Below are 14,227 nucleotides of genomic sequence, written 5' to 3'. Positions count from 1 at the left end.
ACCTTGAAAAAGTCTAACCAACCTTTAATCTCAGTCTAGTATTTTTTGTATAAACTCATTGTTTTTTCATGTAAGAACAATTTTCCAGTTCGTCAATTCAGAGTACTGTGAAAAATAAACAGCAATCGGCTTGCTTGTATTTTTTTTTCATTAGTTACACATGCAACTAATAAAAAAAAGTTGCAAGTGATCGATTCATATGTAGCGTAGTCATGACTATTATTGTGGTAAACGTTTAAATATTGGACATTATGTGATTTTTATTTAATATGCAATTAATTATCCATTCTAAAAACTTCCTGATAATACACATGTCTTCTATGATGGGAACGATTCAGAACTTAAGAACATCTCAGTAAGCCATCCTTTCTCAAATATTTTAGTTTCGATAAACCTGTTCTGAATAATCAGGTCTATGTACTCTATTTTATACTTTAAGAATGCAATAGTCATTACTTTGGTTACGGGTAAGTTTCACGTTATAAAATGAACAACCCACGGACTATTTAACTTTCTAACTGTAATAATCCTCCCCTTTCCTCTATTTTATTGGCGCAAGGGCGGTATAAGGAATGTTTGGTTTTTCCTATAGCGCCATTGTCTATGGACGGTGGTGATCAGTTACCATCTGGTGGCCCATTAGCTCGTCCACCTACCTCTATCATTATCAAAACATGCAAACTTTGAGGCACACAACCTCTTGACAATAAAGATTAGACAAAGCTCCTATAAGTATTTATTATTTTGATAGGCTTAGAGGTCTCCCACTTTAAGTTTAAATTCAAGTGTTCTATCACTTTAACACTTCGAATAACCAATGAGATTGATTGGTTATCGCATGCAAAGCATAAATGTGTGGCTGACGCACACAAAGACAGCAGATATCAAACAGCATATCGATGTTCGATAGTCGCATCACAAGCTACTATGAAAGGGTGCTATCTCCATCGGCGACGGCAGATCTCGAGTAAATTGAACCCTTGTCGTATTGACATCGGACTGACGTGAACACACCCTTTTGTGATACAATGTAACTGGGTTGAATATAGCCGGGCTTCAAGCAGGAAGTATGAGAATATACGAAAAATATTATTCGAATTCCAATACCAGACTGATATCGGCAGAAAATTTTTAATAATTGAGTTAAGAATTCAATTTTGCAAGATTATTCACATAATACACTTCAATTGTGTTTGATAAGATTTAATTATATAATATTTCAAAGACTAAAAAATACTAACAACATTTTGAGTCTGAATAGGTCTCCCGCGGTCTGTTTAGATTAGGTTCGGTGTTTTTCGATTCCAGGATATTTATGGTTAAAGATACTTTATTTCTCAAAAAGAAATTACATTTCACTTACTTGAGAAAATTATGACTATAAACATATTTTAAATTTAAACTTCGACAATCATAATATCACTAGTTTAACATATTATTCTTACAATAAATTTTGTTTTAAACAAGGAATCTAAAACATACCCTCAAAGCAACAATAATTGTGTACAAAACAGCGATAAGAAATGCAAACTCATAGACATAGAGTAACAAAAACAGTTTGATCATCAGTTATTTATTTCATACTTTATTTTTATTCTAGTTAATTTTATTTATATATATATAATTTTTTTTTTTATTTTTTTATTTGCATTAGCTTAAGTTATTTATTTTATTTTAATAATGTATTGTCATTTTAATTTAAAAAAAAAATAACCTATTATTCCGTTAATATTGTGACGTATATACTATTTTGTAAACATGTGTGGTTAAGTGTATGTATATAAGATTTATTTGTTGATCGGGATTTACCCGTTAATATAAAACAATTTACAAGCAATCTACATAACCATTACATAATTCCCTTTCGTAGCAGTCCTAACAAAGTTACATAATAAATTACTGTCCGGAAGTGTTGCAAACCCTTCGGCAACCTTTGCAGATTAGCGGGCCTCGGCGCTGCTGTCTTTGTGTATGATTAATCACAAAGGGATCATGGGTTCAATAGTCTTATCCCACTGTAATCTACATTCGTATATGACAATTTACAATGCTATGGACTCCATGCAAGCCTATCCGGAAAAAATTAAAAGTAAAATAAATACACACATTATTTAATTTAATTACATGATTAAAAAAAATATTATTTATACAAACAAACATTATTATTACAGAAAACTTTTGAACGGCCAATTAACGTTATTAAACTAAATATAAAAACCAATAGGTATTCTACTAAACTAAACTAGAGCGTTTTGCAGGCAGTGCAATTATAAGGACAAAAGAGATTTACCATCCGGTGGCCCATTTAACTCTCCGCCTAGATATTTTATATATAAAAGAATTTGTATGTCTAGGTATGGCTTTTTGTTAAATCTTGATTTATTTCTTCAACCGGAAGAGACTGCCCCAAAAATGTGATAAGGGTCCATAACACAGAAATGACCCTAAATAACAGATACCGTGGATTACGTGAAGCTGACTGCAACCGAGGATTGTGATACTCATTTAATGGTACTTCACGGTTCATGGTTCGGATCCACGGCTCTCAAAAAATAATAATTATTGAATTATTGTAGAATATAGTATTCAAAAATATGAATAAAATAGTAGGTATAAAAGGAAGATACACATTTATATATAAATTATGTGCAGCTGTTAAAGGGTAATGGTAACGAATGGTTCGTACAAGTTCCACAGATTCTGTGGCAGCGCATCCGTCTTTTGGGTAAGTAATAGGAACTGCTTTTAAGTTGGAAAAATTGGAAAACTTGACAGCTGCTTTAGCCTGATTTATTTTTATTCAAACCGACAATTGCTTGAACTGTCAAGTTGAATTATAGCTACCTATGGAATATCTTAATACATGAAATATGATCATGTATCTTTGCAAAATATGGAGACTTGATATTACATTTTTATTACAAACATGTTTAAATATATATGTATATGACTTAATGTATCTTAAGGTCGAAGAAAGCTTTGTTCAATGTCGCGCTTGAACTAACTATTTTCTACAGAATTTCGCACATGAAGATCTCCACTCGATAGACTGGGAAAGACTGTATGGACATAAAGCTTATGATACCATAAATATCAGAGATTAATCTTAATTTTTACAAAAAATCATCTTAAATACTCTAAGCAACATTATGTTTTACATAAGATACAATACTTATTTATTTTCTTATATTGAAAAACCATCACGATAACAATAAGAGTTGAATGCCTTTGTACCAGGCTCGCAGACATGGCAAGGAGCCAGCGCGGCTCTTTGGCAGCGTGCCAGTACATCGATCGTTATATACCGGGGGCGAAGTTCGAACGCCTCGCGAGCGCTGAAATGTAAATTGCGTCTCGTATTTTGTTCGATTGCGCAATATCGTACTGTTTATTTTAATAGGGGTTCTCTTCGATGATTGAAGTTGTTCTTTTCTGCTCAATGTTTGGATGTTCCGAAGTGTAATTTCGTATTGTGCTCTTTTCTTCGATCATTCTTTACTTATCCACATTTTAAGCTACTGTCCGTTAATGGGTTACATACACAGAACTAAGTAACGATAGCTTTGTGTAATAGTAACAAAGGTCAGATAACGGTTTGCTATAATCAAATGAAAATCATTAGGTGTTGAGATCTCTGCCAAGCCGTGAAGCGAGCACAGCACGGGATGGGCCGTGGACGCGTTATATCGAAGCGATCCCGCATCCTCGCCGGTCCGTGTCGATAATGGCCACTGCAATGGTTTTAGTGGGTAAAAAACACACCCGGTTATTTGATTCTACTAACAAAGAGTATCGTCACTAAAAACAAAAACAAAGGCAACTAAGCATTAGAATTAGAAAATTAAATGCAAAAAATATTTTGTAAGAAAACTCGAGACGAAAACTTGTTCATGGTATATGTATATTACAATTCAGTAAAGTTGGCTCAAAACAATATGTACGTCACCTTTAATAAATGTAATCATTCATTAATAATAATTAATACACATGTTATATAAAAAACAAACAGTATCAACAATTTAATAGTTATTCAATTTACAAAAAAATATATCTGCCGTCTGCTTAACACCATCAGCGTGAACATCATCATTAAATGAGACCAGTCACACTTGCAGGACATATTATACCTGCAAAAGTTTTAACGCCAACATTCCATCACTAATAATCTTCAATTAATATTAATAGTTTCTTATCTGCCTGATCTACGAATCGATTCCAGTACCTTCGGATTTTATATCTAGCTAGACCAACGAGACTTTCCTTTGAATATATTAAAGATTTAAAAACTACTCAGAAATACAAATACATAAGCATGTAATTTTATTAATGCACTATTTGTTAAAACATCGATAACGTACGAACTCGATATAAAAATACTATAGTAGAGTATAGTGTAACGGATCCCGATACAGTTTCTTCTTATCGTGGATTCAATTTCCAAAGTTTACGTTCTTGCAAATTTATTTCAGAGTACAAGCGTATCATTAAAACTTAAAATTGTATATCATTGAGCGTGAAATTTCTTTAAGATAATTTTTTTTATTAAGTATTGGACAACATCACATGCATTACCCTGATCCCAATGTAAGTAGCTTAAACACTTGTGTTATGGAAAATCAGAAGTAACGACGGTACCACAAACACCCAGACAACATAGAAAACTAATGAACTTGTTCTACATCGTCTCGGCCGGGAATCAAACCTGGGACCTCGGTGTGGCGTAACCATGAAAACCGGTGTACACACTACTCGAAAACGGAGGTCATCATAATTTAAACATAAAAATATTTTTAAAACACGCTTTTACATAATAATTAAGTTTAGTATAAACGAATGTATTTTTAGTGGTACCACAAGTTGGCGAGGAACTTCAAATAACCGATTGACGTTTGGCTAGTACTGTCACGTGTCAGCCTCCTGCCAGCTCACTCGCGTTAAAGCTCTGGGTTTTTAGTGGGTAAGAATCCAACATAACCCAGTTTCCAGGGGGCCGGGTGCATTCCGAAGATTTCCCCTGTGTCACAAAGGGGATTTAATTCTACTCTGTAGTAACACGGGAATAGAGAGATTTTATTGATGAAATATATGAAATAACACGTAGCGAAATCGAGAGTGAGTGCGTTAAAGGAGGTTTATTCGAAAACTTTCTATTTCCTTTTACGGGAGTTTATACTATTTTTATTATTACGCATGTACGTGACGGACACGCGATGAGGCCTTTGCTTCGGTGCGGTATCAACATGAGACAAAGTTACCGAGTTGGAATATAAAACATATTCGAACAACAGAAGTGGCTGAAGGAATCACGAAACTAACTATTACTTTTCCCATTGAGTTGAGGTCAGTTTATTTGTTTTCTAGAAATATGTGAGTTCAGATTTGTCACCAGTATTTCCTTATATGTGGTCCTGATGTTGTTTCCGCTACTTAAATATTTTTTTATCTGTACTAATATTGAAACTTGTGGGTCAACCGCAAAACTTTGCGTTTATTTAAAAGATTTTTTCGGAATTTCAAGACCTATGACAGGTTTTGGTTTGATTTAATTTCATTGTAAACTGCAAGTTACTTATCTACATTCGGCGCCAAAATGATGAGAGCTTATTTAAATCAAATTTTAATGTGAAATAGTATACATTAGTTCAATTAGAACTGGAATTTGTCGATAACAATTTACTTTAATTTTGTATACGTTTTTCTTTTATTTCCTCATACAGCCATTTACCGCTCTCTAACCGGCCAACAAGTTTTTCCGCTCTCTAAAATTAATTCTGATAAATTTAGTAAATTCCAATTAAGAATGTGCAAATAAATAAAATTAAGTTTGTGCTCATTCATATTCCAGTGTTTCCACATCGACGCAGTCAGCGCTTCCGACGCTTTTAACTTAAACGCGATTGTTATTGCGAATATGTTTGAGACATCATATAAATTATATAACATATCACAAGATAAACCACAACAGACTTATTGATAACAGCTTCCCCTGTTCTCTCTCTGTTGTTAATGAATATCCCGTTCAATGGTTACAACTATATATAAACAATACGTCGCCTGCGGCTTCGCTCGCATTTAAGGGGTTGCTCGTCAGGTATTAAGCATATAAAAGTCTTATATCCTTCTTTGGGGTACCAATTGCAACAGACAGACTTATTTTCGCATATATAATATTAGTATATATTAGTATAGATGACAATTTTGTGTTAATAATTATGTTTGATCTCGTTTATATCCAACACTAGAATTTGTTAAAAACATTTCAAATATCCTCTCCATCGGATTAGAATACAAGATAGTCTCGCGTACACATTTTAACACGTAACCATAAACTTGTATGCATTAACAAAATAATAACGTTCAAAAATAAAAATTTTGAAACCCAACTCAACTAAAGAGTAGAATAAAACTTTCACAATGTCGCTCATGCGTCCAAACCATATTTAAACGTAATGTGCTTTCCATGGCGACCCACGTCACACGTGACGGACGTCGGGAACCTCGCGAGTCATCACACGAAGGAATAATTTTATGATAATCGATAAACTTTACTGATTGAAAGTCTTGGTCTCGCTTCAATATTTTAAACTGAGATATTTATAAGGAAGTATTTGAGTATAAACAAATAAATAAATAAATAAATATTGGACAACATCACATACATTACTCTGATCCCAATGTAAGTAGCTAAAGCACTTGTGTTATGGAAATCAGAAGTAACGACGGTACCACAGACACCCAGACCCAAGACAACATAGAAAACTAATGAACTTTTTCTACATCGTCTCGGCCGGGAATCGAACCCGGGACCTCAGAGTGGCGTACCCATGAAAACCGGTGTACACACTACTCGACCACGGAGGTCGTTTTTAAATGTTTAGTACAAGCTTTAATTTAAACTGCAATGGTTGATCATATCAAATATCGACAGTTATAAAATAATCCGACTGAATTCAAATGTTAGACGTCGGTTCAGTTTCGATGGCAATGTATTTGTATGGTAAGCATGACCTAACAGCCTGAATCAGCTCCAGGCGAAATAACTCAACGGTCAACAGCGAAGATGACTTACCGACATTGTTTTAAATTACTTACCACGTACTAAATAAAATTGAAGTGGGTGGAATGCAATTGAAACTTTCAGTCAGAAACATTACATAAAAGCAACTTCTAAAGGCGTTAAGAAAATAAAACAAAATGAAATTAACTTCATATTTAAAGCGTCAATAGCGAAATGGTTTAAGGGCCGCCTAGCGATGTTAAAAGTCGCCACCACTTCTAACATAAGCGTCAAGCTTAAAAGGAGGGGTAAATAGAAATAGAAGTAATTCCTTAATTAAATTGGAGCATTGCTATTTATCTTTAAAAAATATGAAAATGTATTTACTCTAAGAGGTTTTTAATCTTTTAGTTAAATATAAATATAGTGAAATATAATAAAATGAAATTGTTTTATATGAAAATAAAATCGAAAATCATACGATATGAACCGATTCGTGATAATAATTACATGCGTTTCCTACTTATTTTCTACTACTTTCATTTAAGTAAGAAAATAAAGTAAAGAACCAAATTTAAGTAAGAAAATAATCACAGAATGTGACGGTGCGGTGATTACTCAAAGTAAACCGTACTAGCTATAGTTTACCGGCAAAGTTTTAAGATCATTTCAATGTTTCCTCTCGAGAACAGTTGACTTCGAAAGTTACGGAATGTTCCGAATCGCGAGACTTCATAAAATGTGATATGTACTTGGAAAATTTACTTCCTAGCGAAGTATATTTACCTACTATTACCTGTTATATACCTAATCTTATAGCTATATGATACTCAAGAGCTATATGGAGTAATGGAGACACTGCTGGAAGCCTTTCATCTCCAATACGTCACCAACCTTGGGAACTAAGTTGTTATGTCCTGTGCCTGTTGGTACACGGGCTCACTCAACTTTCAAATCGCAATAAAACAATATATAAACATATACATAGACGGCCTCCGTGGTCGTGTAGTGTGTACACCGGTTTTCATGGGTACGCCACTCCGAGGTCCCGGGTTCGATTCTCGGCCGAGTCAATGTAGGAGAAGTTCATTCGTTTTCTATGTTATCTTAGGTCTGGGTGTTATCTTGTGGCACCGTCGTTACTTCTGATTTTCCATAACACAAGTGTTTTAGCTACTTACATTGGAATCAGAGTAATGTATGTGATGTTGTCCAATATTTATTTATATTTATTTATTTACATAATGCTGCGGGGCAGTGTATATAATGAGTTGGTTATACTTACCCTTGCATAGCCTTAATTACTCGCACAAAACTGTGTTCATTGGTAGAATCTACATGCAGATACAGTTTTACTTTAAGATTAATAATGTTAATTCAAAAGCTTTCTGTAATAATATTTATTTAATGTTTTATTAAGAATCGCCTTGTCTATTTCTGAAAATAAATCTCCACAGTAGTCTATCAGATTATCACGCAGCATACAAACAGACGCGTAAGATAGCTATTATTATTTGATTAAAATCAACGTAAATTTTAAAATACGTGTGCGTAATATTTTCAGTACAATTATATTTTATCATTTACCTTAAACATTGAATTACATAAGATCTGTAACTTAATAACTTGAAAGTTTAAATGAATCTCGACTTATAAAGTTTGCTCGTGAGCAATTATCTACCGATAAATGGTTTAAAGTTGCCTTCACAGCTTTCGGGGAACTTAGTAACGAAGTGTCTAGTTGAAGTCGTTGGTTTTATAATAATGTGCTGAATAAGAGTCAAACGTTCCAATAGAACTATTATGAGCTCTCTTGAATCGTCATATTACACGAATAAATATAATGTAAATCTATCAGCACTTTGAAATGTACGAGTAGATTCAAGAAAATTAATAGTTCGAATGAATTACCCAACGAACCAAACTACAAACCACCAACTACCACCAACTCCATACTGTTAAATTTGTAAGTACTGATTTTCCGAGAGTATTAACTTACTTTACTCTGTCTGTCTGGGTAGGTACCACCCACTTATCAGATATTCTACCGCCAAACAGCAACATTTAGTACTGTTGTGTTTCGATTTGAAAAGGGTTTTTCGCGCAATCTATAGCCTCTCCTAGGTTCCTAAAGTATCATTGAGGCATAAACTGAAAGATGAATTCTTTACGTTTACGCTTTTAATTTATTTTATAAATAGCTTTTCAATATATAATCTGTAATGTTATGTACCTATGTACGGAATATATTAATGATTTTTTGAGAAAATGAGATACTCATAGCATTTGCTACAGGGAACAAACACAAACTTGTAACTCCTGTTACTCGACTGCATAGAGTCAGTAACTCTTTTGTGGGGCAATGTTATATGTGCGAAAGGTTATATTAGTGAGTTGGTTGATAGTACATCTCGGAACGATCTCAATTGCAATTGCAATCATCTCGATTACAATGAAACGATCGCCTCCTGGCTATTTATTTTTTGATATGGAATATTTGTAAATAAAGGTGATGGTAGTATTTAATTTGACAATGAACAGGTCATTCTTCTATATTGAACAAAGGAATTTGATTTAATTTCATAGATCAAAATGTGTCCACGGCTTATAGATTAAAATCTAGATAATTTTAAATGCCAAGGTCAAAATGTTAATGTCTAATCGCACAACCGATATGTTTTCTGCGCATAATTTGCAACCTTTGATATATTTTAAGTATTTTTTCGAATGTTATAGCGTAAAAGTAAATTTTAATCTATATTAAATGATTAACGAGGTCCTTTTAAAACTTAAAATAATGTTTTCCTGGTGGTACGTGTAAGCGGACAAAAATAAAGGTTTTTTGGCAAAATACCTTAATAATTAATTTATTTTATACAAAATATTTACATATTACGCGTACAAACTTTCCTCGTATATCATTATCTCCGTTAGTGAAAACCGAATCGAAATCCCGTTGAGTGGCTTCAAATTATTAACAGTTTTTAACTTTTTATAGATTATAGACTATATTTGAGTTTTGATTTAAAAAAAAAAACATAGTTTGGTCGCGCGTGATTTGACGAGCGCGGTGGTGATCACTTAGCATCAGGTGGAACATCCGTCTGTCCGCGAACCCATTAAAAAAAGGAAGTCACTGTCGAAGTAATCTTAAACAGATATAATACTTGATTTTACTTGATGGTAGGTAATTGTGCGTCCATCTTCACGTCCGTACCGCCGTATAGCAATACTTAGGTTTATTGTGATCCAGTTTGATCAGTGAGCCAGTGTAACTTTAGGCACAAGGAACATTGCATCTCAGTTTTCAAGATTGATGGCGCATTGGCGATGTAAGGAATCGTTAAAATTTCTTATGGCGCCAATGTTTATTTGCAAAAAAATACCAATAAACTTTAATATATGTCTAATATAACAGAGAAGTTAAAACATTTAAATTAATTCTATGAAATAGACAAATTTCCAAAACTAGCGTGGCTCAAACCGATATTAGAACGAGATAGAAGATCAAACATTTTTAATGGAACAAAAGGAGACAGATGATGGCAATGCAAATTTGCAGCGTCGGTCATCTGCCACTGGCCGCCAGATTCAATCCAATATTAATTGGAATTTCATTGCGACGAGGAATCATAAAATGAATTTTACATTGCACAAATAATGTAGGACGTAAAAATATTGTTTCATTATTTTTATAACTACAACATAAAATACTAAGACAGAGAAGAGGCTTCAACGGTTATTTGATATTGTCTGATAAGTCCGATAAGAAAAACGACATAATAATACCTAAAGTATTTATTGTAATAGAACTATCACACGTATACTAAACTACTGATATGTGTCAATCCTTTTGAACCTTGCGTTCCTTTCATGTTACGTGATCCTAGTACCAACAGAAATGTTTGAATATTTCTTATTTTTAAACGTTTTGTGAAGAAGTTTGCTACGAATGAGACTGACCCGCTTTCGTACAGTGCCTTTTTTATTTCGATATTCTCTTTATATTTTTAATCTGCTCGATGTCCTAAGAGTACATGAATAAATATATATAATTAACCACATCTAGAGCACCTCGTGTTCGATTTTCAAATATATCAGCATTGGGAGTCTTTTTGGATCACTATGTTACACCAAAAAAGCACGTGACAAATCATAGGACAAAATAGACCGGATAGTGTTAAAAAATTACGTAATTAAATCTAAATTTAGATCGCCTTCAAAAAATTAGGAGGGTCATACTCGTACATACATATATAGAATAGACTTTGATGATTATTATTTTTACGTTGAATTTAGGTTAACTTAGAGCTATGGAACTGGTCTTTCAATGTCATGGATTTTGGACATAGTCAAGCTTTTTTTTTGAAGCCATATATTCTAATTTATCGATTCGTAAATTTTTCGGAATAAAATATTTAACTTCAACCGTTTGATCTTTTAATTAAAATCAATAGAAGTACTACAGGGATCGACTTTATTTAAGCTAATTACGTCTCCGGGGAAAACTTTTCGACTTAACAATTTCAGTAACATTCGTTATTCTCTTAAATCTGAACGATTCTCAAATGAAAGGACAAAGGCGAAATAAACTTAGTAATATTCTCTTGCCGCGTTCATTAATTACACTTTGATCCCTCATTCCTCTGTTGCCGACTTAAATACTAATTTTCTTTGAGACGAAGCTGTGGATTCGTTATTTATGATGTAGAGTTCTTGAAATCGGCAGTTTCGTAAATCTAGTTTAGAGCTGTTCTGAATTGTGGTTTGGCCCAGCATACATGTTCTCGTACTTCACTCGAGTGAGCTCTTACAAGCACTTTTGAATTGGCGTTCGTAGTTGTCACGTTTTATATGAATAGAAGTACCTATGTTAATTACTTATAAGCATTAATTATATATTTTAATTATTATTTCCAAGCACCGATCTCTACCACATATATATATATATATAGTAGTATTAGTTTCGGAAAAACATGTCTTCTACATTCGGCTCGATTCTAAACTGTTAGTAGAATTATTACAATTAATAATAATTAGTAATGCTTCTTATACTAACTTGTTATACTTATAAAATAGCTTATCGTGAGTGACTATAATGGAAAGCTAAAAATACTGTCGAGTAAGCTGAAATTTGAAACATAGGCTTATTTTAAGTTGAGCAAGGATTCCTGCTAAGAAATTATTTTTGGTTTTCTTATTTTCAATAAGTTTCCACTGTTACATTACATCACATGGAGTGAATCTAATAAAAACAAGTAATTAACAGTTAATCAAATAATATAAAATTAGTTTTTCCTTAAAGTATTTCAAAGTGTAACAAAACAAATAAACAAACTGAAACAAAAAAATATTAATAACAGATAGAGTTTTCTAAGGCTCTAAGGAATAAAACGGATTTACGTTAAAGATACATATGTACATTACTGTTATGTTTGTTATAATCGTCATGCTATGTACAAGTTATATAATATTGGCAAATCTCAAATTATGTCCGATGTGGATTTATATGATTATGTTATCATATTAATATTATATTGAAAATATTGTTGGAAATTTTTACTTCACTTGCTGAAAAAAAATATTGTAACATGTTTGGGTTAAATGTGTTTCGAATCGAAAAAGTTTTATATATAGAGTATGGACGATAAAATAGATCTGTTATGTTATTGTAGATATCATTTGAAAATATGAGAGGGAGAGGGAGCTTGATGACATAAGAGAGCGTGTATGACGTTTGCCGTCACGACACTCGAGTCGGTCTCACCACCAAGGCAGCCAATAAAGTTATACACTACAGGAGGTGTTTTAATGAAACAATGTTCAACTATTATAACCTATAAATATAATTATTATTACCTAATTCATGACCACCTAATCACCAGTTACCTCTCCTAATAATATGTATTCATCAATTCCTTTTTTAAACTTGAGACAATAGCGATATCATCAGTTTATTCTGTAACAAAACACTTCGTATTTCACTCGTGAATGTCGAAAATCACGTACGGTGAAACGCAATCTAGACGCGTGTGTCTTTAAATGCTATAATTATTACAGGCAATCTCGTATACCACTTTATGCCGTTATACAATCGGAATCTGTGGTGTTTTTCGTTTTTGTTCTTACAGAATACCTATAATTTAATTGTATGTAATTACTACCTGTTATATGGTCGATGAAAACAATTGACGACTGAGTTTATGCTGGTTCTTATCGACGTTACGAACCGGTGATGACTCTAAATTAATATGTCTTGTAAAATCTCTATTCAAAAGTGCTAATAAGAATCTACTTGAATAAAGTATATTTTTGCTTTTAATTGACGCCATCATTTGTGGAGCATTGCAGTCCATACTTACCATGAAGTTATTATTACAGTTATAGTTACAGTTATTACTTACCTTGAATCGTATTTCAGCACGCTGTTTTTTGTTATGTTTGCGAGTTGATACCCATGTGGCAGAATTGCTTCCGTTTTCGTTTAAGTCTAAGTACAAGATGAATATTTTAAAATCACAAGTGAACTTGGAAGGGTTCGAACCGGTCGGGTTATATTGTGTTTACACCACTGAGACATCATCAACAAACAACAACCTACTCGTTTTGTATTGTAATAGTTTTATGAAGGGCTTTTTCAGTGTATTCCAGTGTTTAATTTCTGGAAGAAATCTCAAGAAGAGCTCGTATAATATAAAGTTAGTGAAATATAATTTTATTATAGATTTCCTCACTTGAACTGGAAGTAGGAAATTTTTAACGAGATCAGGAAACAGTCGGGCTTCGAGTGAACTTCGACTTTTATTAATTTCCGTTTGAGTTCTATCGAAACTATGCTGAAGTTTCATTGAAAAATTGATGTGTGTTTCCAAGAAATGGTCTTAAAACATACGTAATATATTATATACATATTACATCGTAATGAAAATCTTACTTTAATAATATTATTTTCTTTTATAACACTTTATTTAGCTCCCTTGACAATTGTTTTTAGTCCAGCATCATTTATTATTTCTAGAACGTTTCGCCCATTCACCAAACGTAACTTCTTTTCCATCCTTCATTAATTTTCTCTTCACGTATTGTCATCAATCGAAATAAAATATTGTATATTCAATTATATTCTTATAAAACTAAACCTTAAAATGTTCACGTTAAAGTCTATAATTAAATGTAAAGTTTAATAAAATAGTGCATGTCATCAAAATTAGACAGCGTGAGAATATGTCT

The 14,227-nt window shown here is 32.8% G+C and overlaps 1 protein-coding gene across 2 annotated transcripts in view; it reads left to right on the top strand.

Moving 5' to 3' along the window:
- Positions 1 to 14,227, top strand: part of LOC125073231 (complexin) — a 294,844-nt gene that overhangs the window by 43,259 nt on the left and 237,358 nt on the right. The gene's annotated exons all lie outside the window — the stretch shown is intronic.

Source organism: Vanessa atalanta, chromosome 23 (assembly GCF_905147765.1).
Source record: "Vanessa atalanta chromosome 23, ilVanAtal1.2, whole genome shotgun sequence".
Lineage (NCBI taxonomy): Eukaryota > Metazoa > Arthropoda > Insecta > Lepidoptera > Nymphalidae > Vanessa > Vanessa atalanta.
This window is presented reverse-complemented; position numbering and strand designations above follow the sequence as displayed.